The sequence below is a fragment of the Scyliorhinus torazame genome, chromosome 5 (genome assembly GCF_047496885.1).
Source record: "Scyliorhinus torazame isolate Kashiwa2021f chromosome 5, sScyTor2.1, whole genome shotgun sequence".
Lineage (NCBI taxonomy): Eukaryota > Metazoa > Chordata > Chondrichthyes > Carcharhiniformes > Scyliorhinidae > Scyliorhinus > Scyliorhinus torazame.
The window spans coordinates 34186260-34198591 of record NC_092711.1 but is presented as its reverse complement, the minus strand read 5'-3'; positions in this window follow the sequence as shown (position 1 = coordinate 34198591).

Genomic DNA, 12332 nt, shown 5'->3' with positions numbered 1-12332 from the left:
TAATGTCATTATTCTCAGTGGTTGTGTGCAGTATATCATTATCTGCAGTGGTCCCTGGGTAGTATATCATTATTTACAATGATCACTGGAAAGTATATCATTATCTGCAGTGGTCCCTGGGTAGTATAATCATTATTTACAGTGGTCCTTGTATAGAAATTCTTTAATTACAGTGGTTCCTGGGCGGGATACCTTTATTTACAGTGGTCACTGAGTTGTATATCATTATTTAGAGTGGCCACTGTGTAGTATATCATTATTTACAGTAGTCCCTGGGTGGTATACTTTTATTTACAGTGGTCCCTGGGTGGTATTTCTTTATTTACAGTGGTCACAGGCTGGTATATCATTATTTACAGTGGTTCCTGGGTAGGTTAGAACCTTAGTTAGGCCACACTTGGAGTATAGTGTTCAATTCTGGTCGCCACACTACCAGAAGGATGTGGAGGCTTTAGAGAGGGTGCAGAAGAGATTTACCAGAATGTTGCCTGGTATGGAGGGCATAAGCTATGAGGAGCGATTGAATAAACTCGGTTTGTTCTCACTGGAACGAAGGAGGTTGAGGGGCGACCTGATAGAGGTATACAAAATTATGAGGGGCATAGACAGAGTGGATAGTCAGAGGCTTTTCCCCAGGGTAGAGGGGTCAATTACTAGGGGGCATAGGTTTAAGGTGAGAGGGGCAAAGTTTAGAGTAGATGTACGAGGCAAGTTTTTTACGCAGAGGGTAGTGGGTGCCTGGAACTCACTACCGGAGGAGGTAGTGGAGGCAGGGACGATAGGGACATTTAAGGGGCATCTTGACAAATATATGAATAGGATGGGAATAGAAGGATACGGACCCAGGAAGTGTAGAAGATTGTAGTTTAGTCGGGCAGTATGGTCGGCACGGGCTTGGAGGGCCGAAGGGCCTGTTCCTGTGCTGTACATTTCTTTGTTCTTTGTTTGTTCTTTGTTATTATAATTTACAATGGTCCCTGGGTGGTATACCTTTATTTGCAGTGGTTCCTGGGTGTTATTTCTTTATTTACAGTGGTCCCTGGGTTATTTATAAATATTAACAGAGGTCCCGGCGTACAATATCATTATTTACAGTGGCCCCTGGGTAGAATATCATTATTTACTGTAGTCCCTGTGTAGAATATCATTGTTTACAGTGGCCACTGGGTGGAATATCAATATTTACAGTGGTCCCTGGTAGTCTATCACTATTCACAGTGGCTCTGTGCAGTATATCATTATTTACAGTTGCTCTGTGCAGTATGTCATTGTTTTCAATGATCACTGGGTAGTATATCATCATCTGCAGTGGTCCCTGGGTAGTATATCATTATTTCCAGTGGTCCTTGTGTAGAAAGTCTTTATTTACAGTGGTTCCTGGGCGGTATTCCTTTATTTACAGTGGTCACTGGGTAGTATATCACTATTTGCAGTGGTCCCTGGGCAGTATATCTGTATTTACAGATGATGTGGAGATGCCGGCGTTGGACTGGGGTGAGCGCAGTAAGAAGTCTTACAACACCAGGTTAAAGTCCAACAGGTTTGTTTCGATGTCACTAGCTTTCGGAGCACTGCTCCTTCCTCAGGTGAATGAAGAGGTATGTTCCAGAAACATATATATAGACAAATTCAAAGATGCCAGACAATGCTTGGAATGCGAACATTAGCAGGTGATTAAATCTTTACAGATCCAGAGATGGGGTAACCCCAGGTTAAAGAGGTGAGAATTGTGTCAAGCCAGGACAGTTGGTAGGATTTCGCAGGCCAGATGGTGGGGGGGGGTGAATGTAATGCGACATGAATCCCAGGTCCCGGTTGAGGCCACACTCATGTGTGCGGAACTTAGAACATAGAACATAGAACAATACAGCGCAGTACAGGCCCTTCGGCCCACGATGTTGCACCGAAACAAAAGCCATCTAACCTACACTATGCCATTATCATCCATATGTTTATCTAATAAACTTTTAAATGCCCTCAATGTTGGCGAGTTCACTACTGTAGCAGGTAGGGCATTCCACGGCCTCACTACTCTTTGTGTAAAGAACCTACCTCTGACCTCTGTCCTATATCTATTACCCCTCAGTTTAAAGTTATGTCCCCTCGTGCCAGCCATATCCATCCGCGGGAGAAGGCTCTCACTGTCCACCCTATCCAACCCCCTGATCATTTTGTATGCCTCTATTAAGTCTCCTCTTAACCTTCTTCTCTCCAACGAAAACAACCTCAAGTCCATCAGCCTTTCCTCATAAGATTTTCCCTCCATACCAGGCAACATCCTGGTAAATCTCCTCTGCACCCGCTCCAAAGCCTCCACGTCCTTCCTATAATGCGGTGACCAGAACTGTACGCAATACTCCAAATGCGGCCGTACCAGAGTTCTGTACAGCTGCAACATGACCTCCCGACTCCGGAACTCAATCCCTCTACCAATAAAGGCCGACACTCCATCGGCCTTCTTCACAACCCTATCAACCTGGGTGGCAACTTTCAGGGATCTATGTACATGGACACCTAGATCCCTCTGCTCATCCACACTTTCAAGAACTTTACCATTAGCCAAATATTCCGCATTCCTGTTATTCCTTCCAAAGTGAATCACCTCACACTTCTCTACATTAAACTCCATTTGCCACCTCTCAGCCCAGCTCTGCAGCTTATGTATATCCCTCTGTAACCTGCTACATCCTTCCACACTATCGACAACACCACCGACTTTAGTATCGTCTGCAAATTTACTCACCCACCCTTCTGCGCCTTCCTCTAGGTCATTGATAAAAATGACACACAACAACGGCCCCAGAACAGATCCTTGTGGTACTCCACTTGTGACTGTACTCCATTCTGAACATTTCCCATCAATCACCACCCTCTGTCTTCTTTCAGCTAGCCAATTTCTGATCCACATCTCTAAATCACCCTCAATCCCCAGCCTCCGTATTTTTTGCAATAGCCTACTGTGGGGAACCTTATCAAACGCTTTGCTGAAATCCATATACACCACATCAACTGCTCTACCCTCGTCTACCTGTTCAGTCACATTCTCAAAGAACTCAATAAGGTTTGTGAGGCATGACCTACCCTTCACAAAGCCATGCTGACTATCCCTGATCATATTATTCCTATCTAGATGATTATAAATCTTGTCTCTTATAATCCCCTCCAAGACTTTACCCACTACAGACGTGAGGCTCACCGGTCTATAGTTGCCGGGGTTGTCTCTGCACCCCTTTTTGAACAAAGGGACCACATTTGCTGTCCTCCAGTCCTCTGGCACTATTCCTGTAGCCAATGATGGCATAAAAATCAAAGCCAAAGGTCCAGCAATCTCTTCCCTGGCCTCCCAGAGAATCCTAGGATAAATCCCATCAGGTCCCGGGGACTTATCTATTTTCAGCCTGTCCAGAATTGCCAACACCTCTTCCCTACATACCTCAATGCCATCTGTTCTATTAGCCTGGGGCTCAGCATTCTCCTCCACAACATTATCTTTTTCCTGAGTGAATACTGACGAAAAATATTCATTTAGTATCTCGCCTATCTCTTCAGACTCCACACACAATTTCCCATCCCTGTCCTTGACTGGTCCTACTCTTTTCCTAGTCATTCGCTTATTCCTGACATACCTATAGAAAGCTTTTGGGTTTTCCTTGATCCTTCCTGCCAAATACTTCTCATGTCCCCTCCTTGCTCGTCTTAGCTCTCTCTTTAGATCCTTCCTCGCTACCTTGTAACTATCCATCGCCCCAACCGAAACTTCACACTTCATCTTCACATAGGCCTCCTTCTTCCTCTTAACAAGAGATTCCACTTCCTTGGTAAACCACGGTTCCCTCGCTCGACGCCTTCCTCCCTGTCTGACCGGTACATACTTATCAAGAACACGCAGTAGCTGATCCTTGAACAAACCCCACTTATCCAGTGTGCCCAACACTTGCAGCCTACTTCTCCACCTTATCCCCCCCAAGTCACGTCTAATGGCATCATAATTGCCCTGTCCCCAGCTATAACTCTTGCCCTGCGGTGTATACTTATCCCTTTCCATCATTAACGTAAACGTCACCGAATTGTGGTCACTGTCCCCAAAGTGCTCTACTACCTCCAAATCCAACACCTGGCCTGGTTCATTACCCAAAACCAAATCCAACGTGGCCTCGCCTCTTGTTGGCCTGTCAACATATTGTTTCAGGAAACCCTCCTGCACACACTGTACAAAAAACGACCCATCTATTGTACTCGAACTATATCTTTTCCAGTCAATATTTGGAAAGTTAAAGTCTCCCATAATAACTACCCTGTTACTTTCGCTCATATCCAGAATCATCTTCCCCATCCTTTCCTCTACATCCCTAGAACTATTAGGAGGCCTATAAACAACTCCCAACAGGGTGACCTCTCCTTTCCTGTTTCTAACTTCAGCCCATACTACCTCGGAAGAAGAGTCCCCATCTAGCATCCTCTCCGCCACCGTAATTCTGCTCTTGACTAGCAGCGCCACACCTCCCCCTCTTTTGCCTCCTTCTCTGAGCTTACTAAAACACCTAAACCCCGGAACCTGCAACATCCATTCCTGTCCCTGCTCTATCCATGTCTCCGAAATGGCCACAACATCGAAGTCCCAGGTACCAACCCATGCTGCCAGTTCCCCTACCTTGTTTCGTATACTCCTGGCATTGAAGTAGACACACTTCAAACCACCTACCTGAACACTGGCCCCCTCCTGCAACGTCAAATCTGTGCTCCTGACCTCTATACTCTCATTCTCCCTTACCCTAAAACTACAATCCAGGTTCCCATGCCCCTGCTGCATTAGTTTAAACCCCCCCAAAGAGCACTAACAAATCTCCCCCCCCCCCCCAGGATATTTGTGCCCCTCAGGTTCAGATGTAGACCATCCTGTCTGTAGAGGTCCCACCTTCCCCAGAAAGAGCTCCAGTTATCCAAAAATCTGAATCCCTCCCGCCTGCACCATCCCTGTAGCCACGTGTTTAAATGTTCTCTCTCCCTATTCCTCATCTCACTATCACGTGGCACGGGCAACAACCCAGAGATAACAACTCTGTTTGTTCTAGTTCTGAGCTTCCATCCTAGCTCCCTGAAAGCCTACCTGACATCCTTGTCCCCTTTCCTACCTATGTCGTTAGTGCCAATGTGGACCACGACTTGGGGCTGCTCCCCCTGCCCCTAAGGACCCGGAAAACACGATCCGAGACATCACGTACCCTTGCACCTGGGAGGCAACATACCAAACGCGAGTCTCTCACGCTCCCACAAAATCTCCTATCTGTGCCCCTGACTATAGAGTCCCCAATTACTAATGCTCTGCTCCTCTCCCCCCTTCCCTTCTGAGCAACAGGGACAGACTCCGTGCCAGAGGCCCGTACCCCATGGCTTACCCCTGGTAAGTCGTCCCCCCCACAAGTATCCAAAGCGGTATACTTGTTTCTCAGGGGAACGACCGCAGGGGATCCCTGCACTGACTGCTTTTTCCCAGTCCCTCTTACAGTTACCCATCTATCTCCAATCTTTGGTGTAACTAATTCCCTGAAGCTGCTATCTATGACCCCTTCTGCCTCCCGAATGATCCGAAGTTCTTCCAACTCCAGCTCCAGTTCCCTAACTCGGTCTTGGAGGAGCTGGAGATGGCAGCACTTCCTGCAGGTAAAATCAGCAGGGATACTAACTGCATCCCTCACCTCAAACATCCTGCAGGAGGAACATTGCACTCCCTTCCCTGCCATTCCTCTAACTTTCTACCAAGATCTGGCTAACAACTAAATTAAATTTTTATAAAAAATAATAATAATATAATAAAATATGGTACTTACCTCAGACCAATGGGTTTTATTATTAGGTTAGAGGAGGAGGGCGGGTGGGCGACACTACACGTGTAGTGTCTCGGGTTTCCTCTCCACCAGAATTTATTGGTGACGGTCTTCCCAGACGTCCGCGGGTCGACTTCCTGTTCCCGCCTAAAAAACGAATTTAAAAAAAAAAAGAAAAATTCTCAGCACCTGCTGAAATTGACTAACCAGCCAGCTCCACTCCCGCCGAAATCGACTGGCCTGCCCCTGCAAAGACAAGTGCTTTTAAAGGACAGACTTGCCTCCCAGCAACCACTTCCGCACTGCTCCCGCTGAAACTGACTCACCAGCTGTTCTCCCGCCGAAATCGACTGGCCTGCCCCTGCAAAGACAAGTGCTTTTAAAGGACAGACTTACCTCCCAGCAACCACCTCCGCACTGCTCCCGCTGAAACTGACTCACCAGCTGTTCTTGGCTATAAGCTTCTGCTCGGAGATTCTGCGTTGTCGCGGGTCCTGAAGGCCGCCTTGGAGAACACTTACCCGGAGATCAGAGGCTGAATGCCCTTGACTGCTGAAGTGTTCCCCGACAGGAAGGGAACATTCCTGCCTGGCGATTGTTGCGCGATGTCCGTTCATTCGTTGTTGCAGCGTCTGCATGGTCTCGCCAATGTACCACGCTTCGGGACACCCCTCCCCCAGCAGCCGAGATCCCTCCCCCTCCCCCAGCAGCCGCGGGCCCCCTCCACCTCGTCTAGCAACCGCGGTCCCCCTCCACCTCCCAGCAACTGTGGTCCCCCTCCCCCTCCCCCAGCAGCCGCGATCCCTTCCCCTCCCCCAGCAGCCGCGGCCGCCCTCCCCCTCCCCCAGCAGCCGCGGCCCCCCTCCCGCAGCAGCCGCGGTCCCCCTCCGCCTCCCCTAGCAGCCACGGTCCCCCTCCCCCTCCCTCAGCAGCCGCGGCCCCCCTCCCGCAGCAGCCGCGGCCACCCTCCCCTTCCCCCAGCAGTCGCGATCCCTCCCCATTCCCCAGCAGCCGCGGTCCCTGTCCCCTTCCCCCAGCAGCCGCGGTCCCCCTCCCCCAGCAGCCGCGGTCCCCCTCCCCCAGCAGCCGCGGTCCGCTCCCCCTCCCCCAGCAGCCGCGGTCCCCCCTCCCCCAGCAGCCGCGGCCCCCCTCCCCTCCCCAGCAGCCGCTGTCCCCCTCCCCAGCAGCCGCGGTCCCCCTCCCCTTCCCCCAGCAGCCGCGGCCCCCCTCCCCTCCCCAGCAGCCGCGGTCCCCCTCCCACTCCCCCAGCAGCCGCTGTCCCCCTCCCCCAGCAGCCGCGGTCCCCCTCCCCTTCCCCCAGCAGCCGCGGTCCCCCTCCCCTCCCCAGCAGCCGCGGTCCCTCTCCCCTTCCCCCAGCAGCCGCGGCCCCCCCCTCCCCCAGCAGCCGCTGTCCCCCTCCCCCAGCAGCCGCGGCCCCCCCTCCCCCAGCAGCCGCGGCCCCCCGTCCCCCTCCCCCAGCAGCCGCGGTCCCCCTCCCCAGCAGCCGCGGGCCCCCTCCCCCAGCAGCCGCGGTGCCCCTCCCCCCCATCAGCCGCGGTCCCCCTCCCCCAGCAGCCGCGGCCCCCCTTCCCCTCCCCCAGCAGCCGCGGCCCCCCCTCCACCTCCTCCAGCAGCCGCGGTCCACCTCCCCCTCCCCAGCAGCCGCGGTCCCCCTCCCCCAGCAGCCGCAGTCCACCTTCCCCAGCAGCCGCGGTCCCCCTCCCCCTGCCCCAGCAGCCGCGGTCCCCTTCCCCCTCACCCAGCAGCCGTGGTCCCCCTCCCCCTCTCCAGCAGCCGCGGTCCCCCTCCCCCAGCAGCCGCGGTCCCCCTCCCCCAGCAGCCGCGGTCCCCCTCCCACAGCAGCCGCGGTCCCCCTCCCCCAGCAGCCGCGGTCCCCCTCCCCCAGCAGCCGCGGTCCCCCTCCCCCAGCAGCATTGTCTCGGGTCGGACAGTTTGATGGTGCTGTTTATTTGATGTCTATATAATGTTTATTTGGATCTGTTTTCCCTGAGATTGCTTGTCCTGCCCGCTCTTCCCGCGGGCAGGGTGAGGCAGCGCCCGCCGCTGGCATCGGCCTGGAGCTGGGACACAACAAAGCAAAACAGACCAGAAGTAACTGATGGACAAAACAAAATGTGGGGAGTGCCCCAAACCGCGGGTGGAGCACAGCCCCAACGGAAAAGAGACCAAACCTCACCCAATACCCGCCCAATGAAAGTGTGAGAATGGGGGTCGGTCCGGCAGCCCACCCCCTGCGGGGCCCAGCCAGCCCGGAAAGATTCGAGGGTGCCCGTGGGCAGCGCCTGCCCCCGCTCCAGGGACCCCCGGCCGCCAACCAGGCCGCGGGAGAGGGGCAGACAGCGGGGCCGGACGGCCCCCTCAGTCGCCCGCTGCCTGGATTAGTAAAAGTTTGCAGACGACACAAAGGTTGGTGGAATTGTGGATAGCGATGAGGACTGTCTGAGGATACAGCAGGATTTAGATTGTCTCGAGACTTGGGCGGAGAGATGGCAGATGGAGTTTAATCCGGACAAATGTGAGGTAATGCATTTTGGAAGGGCTAATGCAGGTAGGGAATATACAGTGAATGGTAGAACCCTCAACAGTATTGAAAGTCAAAGAGATCTAGGAGTACAGGTCCACAGGTCATTGAAAGGGGCAACACAGGTGGAGAAGGTAGTCAAGAAGGCATACGGCATGCTTGCCTTCATTGGCCGGGGCATTGAGTATAAGAATTGGCAAGTCATGTTGCAGCTGTATAGAACCTTAGTTAGGCCACACGGAGTATAGTGTTCAATTCTGGTCGCCACACTACCAGAAGGATGTGGAGGCTTTAGAGAGGGTGCAGAAGAGATTTACCAGAATGTTGCCTGGTATGGAGGGCATAAGCTATGAGGAGCGATTGAATAAACTTGGTTTGTTCTCACTGGAACGAAGGAGGTTGAGGGGCGACCTGATAGAGGTATACAAAATTATGAGGGGCATAGACAGAGTGGATAGTCAGAGGCTTTTCCCCAGGGTAGAGGGGTCAATTACTAGGGGGCATAGGTTTAAGGTGAGAGGGGCAAGGTTTAGAGTAGATGTACGAGGCAAGTTTTTTTACGCAGAGGGTAGTGGGTGCCTGGAACTCACTACCGGAGGAGGTAGTGGAGGCAGGGACGATAGGGACATTTAAGGGGCATCTTGACAAATATATGAATAGGATGGGAATAGAAGGATACGGACCCAGGAAGTGTAGAAGATTGTAGTTTAGTCGGGCAGTATGGTCGGCACGGGCTTGGAGGGCCGAAGGGCCTGTTCCTGTGCTGTACATTTCTTTGTTCTTTGTTCTTTGTTTGGACCTAGAAATGGGAAGTTCGGCCCGGCCCAGGGGCAGGTTCACGGGGAGACCCTCCGCCTTCCCCGCCGCCCCCCCCCCCCCCCCCCGCACCGGGTGTCCGTAGATCAGGAGCGCGGGGCTGAAGTGCAAAGAAAACCTCAACAACAACGTGGTCGAGAAATCAAAGCGGGAGAGCAGCCGGGGACAGACAACATGGACAAGCTCCACGGCACGCACAGCCCGGCCCTCCGCCACCCAGCCCTTCCCACGGCACCCACAGCCCTCCGGCACCCAGCCCTTCCCACGGCACCCACAGCCCTCCGCCACCCAGCCCTTCCCACGGCACCCACAGCCCGGCCCTCCGCCACCCAGCCCTGCCCACGGCACCCACAGCCCGGCACTTCGCCACCCAGCCCTTCCCACGGCACCCACAGCCCGGCCCTCGCCACCCAGCCCTTCCCACGGCACCCACAGCCCTTCGCCACCCAGCCCTACCCACGGCACCCACAGCCCTCCGCCACCCAGCCCTGCCCACGGCACCCACAGCCCTCCGCCACCCAGCCCTTCCCACGGCACCCACCGCCCTCCGCTCCGCCACCCAGCCCTGCCCACGGCACCCACAGCCCTCCGCCACCCAGCCCTTCCCACGGCACCCACAGCCCTCCGACACCCAGCCCTTCCCACGGCACCCACCGCCTTCCGCTCCGCCACCCAGCCCTGCCCACGGCACCCACAGCCCTCCACCACCCAGCCCTTCCCACGGCACCCACAGCCCTCCGCCACCCAGCCCTGCCCACGGCACCCACCGCCCTCCCCACCCAGCCCTTCCCACGGCACCCACCGCCCTCCGCTCCGCCACCCAGCCCTTCCCACGGCACCCACAGCCCGGCCCTCCCCCACCCAGCCCTGCCCACGGCACCCACCGCCCTCCGCTCCGCCAGCCACCCGAATGGAGATTGGCGGAGGTGCGGGTTCCTGAGCAGCGCCTCCCTTACGACAGCCGCCACTCCTGACGGGGGAGAGCTGCGGCGCCTGGAGACCGTGTTCCAGACTTTGAGGAGGTCCTGGTACAAGACGGGCAGAGCCAACAGAGAGTCCCGAAGACCCTGCTGGTCCACAGACAGGAGCCGCACGTCGTAGTTCAGGCCGAGCCCCTGGGGGGAGAAATCCGTCGCCAGGGCCCCACCGTGGAGGAGGCTCAGCGTACAGGTAACGCTGCAGAGTCTGAGGGTGGAAAGTGGCAGTCTGGGTGCGGAGGCACACCAGCGCCTGACCGCCCTCCGCCATCGGGAGACTCCAGACCTCCGCAGCGACCCCGTGCAGTCGATTGTCCCGGAGGACCCGAAGCCGGGCTCTCTGGATGGTGGGACAAAGCCAGGGGGGGGGAGTCAGTGACCAGCCGGGACCACAGCATGGAGGCGATCAGCTGGTTTATGACGAGAACTCGGCCCCTGTGGGACAGCACTCGGAGCCGTCCTGTCCAGCGTCCCAGGCCAGCGGTGACCTTGGTCTCCAGCTCCTGCGCGTTCGCCGGCCAGGCTCCCTCTGCCGGGCAAAGATGGACTCCCAGGTCGAGGCTGTTGGTCCGACTCCAGCTGAAGAGCCCGAGCTCCTCCGGGAGGGGGTCCACCTGCCACGGACCGACCAGGAGTCCGGAACATTTGGCCCAGTTGATCCGTGGGGAAGACGCGTCGGAGTAGACAGCTTGGCTCTCTCGCATCCTCCGCACGTCCCCGGGGTCAGTGACCATGAGGAACACGGCATCAGCGTCCGCCGAGAGGACCACCCCCCCGTCCGGCTCGCGCAGAACCAGCCCCGTGAACCTCCTCCGCAGGAGGCACAGGAAAGGCTCCACCCAGAGGGAATAATGTTGACCGGACAGGGGGCAGCCCTGACGCACTCCTCTCCCAAAGCGAAGGGGCGCCGTCAGGGACCCGTTAACCTTAATCAGACTCTCCGAGGCGGCGGACAGTAACCGGATCCGGGGGACAAAATACCACCCGAACCCGACAGCTCGCAGAGTCCCGAGCAAATCCCCGGGCCCCACCCTGTCGAACGCCTTCTCCTGGTCAAGAGACAGGAAGGCGCTCGACATACCTGGTCCCGTGTCTGTTCTTCTTTTCTGTTTTCTGTTTTATTTGTTTTTATATAAGGCGGGAACCGGAAGTTCGACCTCTGGGAAGTCCCCGTCCCCCCCCCAACCAATAAATTCTGGTGGAGAGGAAACCCGAGACACTACACGTGTAGTGTCTCCCACCCGCCCTCCTCCTCTAACCTAATAATAAAACCCATTGGTGTAAGGTAAGTGCCATATTATATTATTATTATATTATTAGCATTGTGCAGGTCAAGGTTCGTAGGTGGAGGAGCAGTCTCTGTCAGCGAGAGAACCTGAGAACATCTCAGACACTCAGAAGGTAAGAAGGTAAGTAAGTTATTTTTACTTATTTTCAATTTTATACCTTTTTTCAAATTGTGTGTGTCGGGGGGAAACTAAAGTGACATCACAGAAAAGCTGTGGCCAGAGTGGCTGGTTGGGATTCTACCCTAAATTTAAAAAAAATTTGAGTATTTGGTAACTAATTAAACATAATAACTTAATTATAATTTAGAGGCTATCTAAGCCAGAGATCGGAGAGTATTATAGTTAGCTATCGCATTTCTATTAGAAATCTAGTGCTAGGAAACAGATAGTTGACAGTAACTTTGAATTTTTTTTTTTAATATTTTTTTTTAAAAAAGACAAATTTTAATTTTAATTTTAATTAATTGACGCAATGTCAGTTAGAGGGGTGCTGTGCTCTGACTGTGAGATGTGGCAGGTCCGGGAGGCTACCAGCGTCCCGGATGGCTTCATCTGCAGAAAGTGCACCCAACTGGAGCTCCTCACAGACCGCATGGTTCGGTTGGAGCAGCAATTGGATGCACTTAGGAGCATGCAGGTGGCGGAAAGCGTCATAGATCGCAGTTATGTAAATGTGGTCGCACCCAAGGTGCAGGCAGAGAAATGGGTGACCACCAGAAAGGGCAGGCAGTCAGTGCAGGAATCCCCTGTGGTTGTCCCCCTCTCGAACAGATATACCCCTTTGGATACTGTCGGGGGGGATAGCCTATCAGGGGAAAACAGCAGCAGCCAGAGCAGTGGCACCACGGCTGGCTCTGATGTTCAGAAGGGAGGGTCAAAGCGC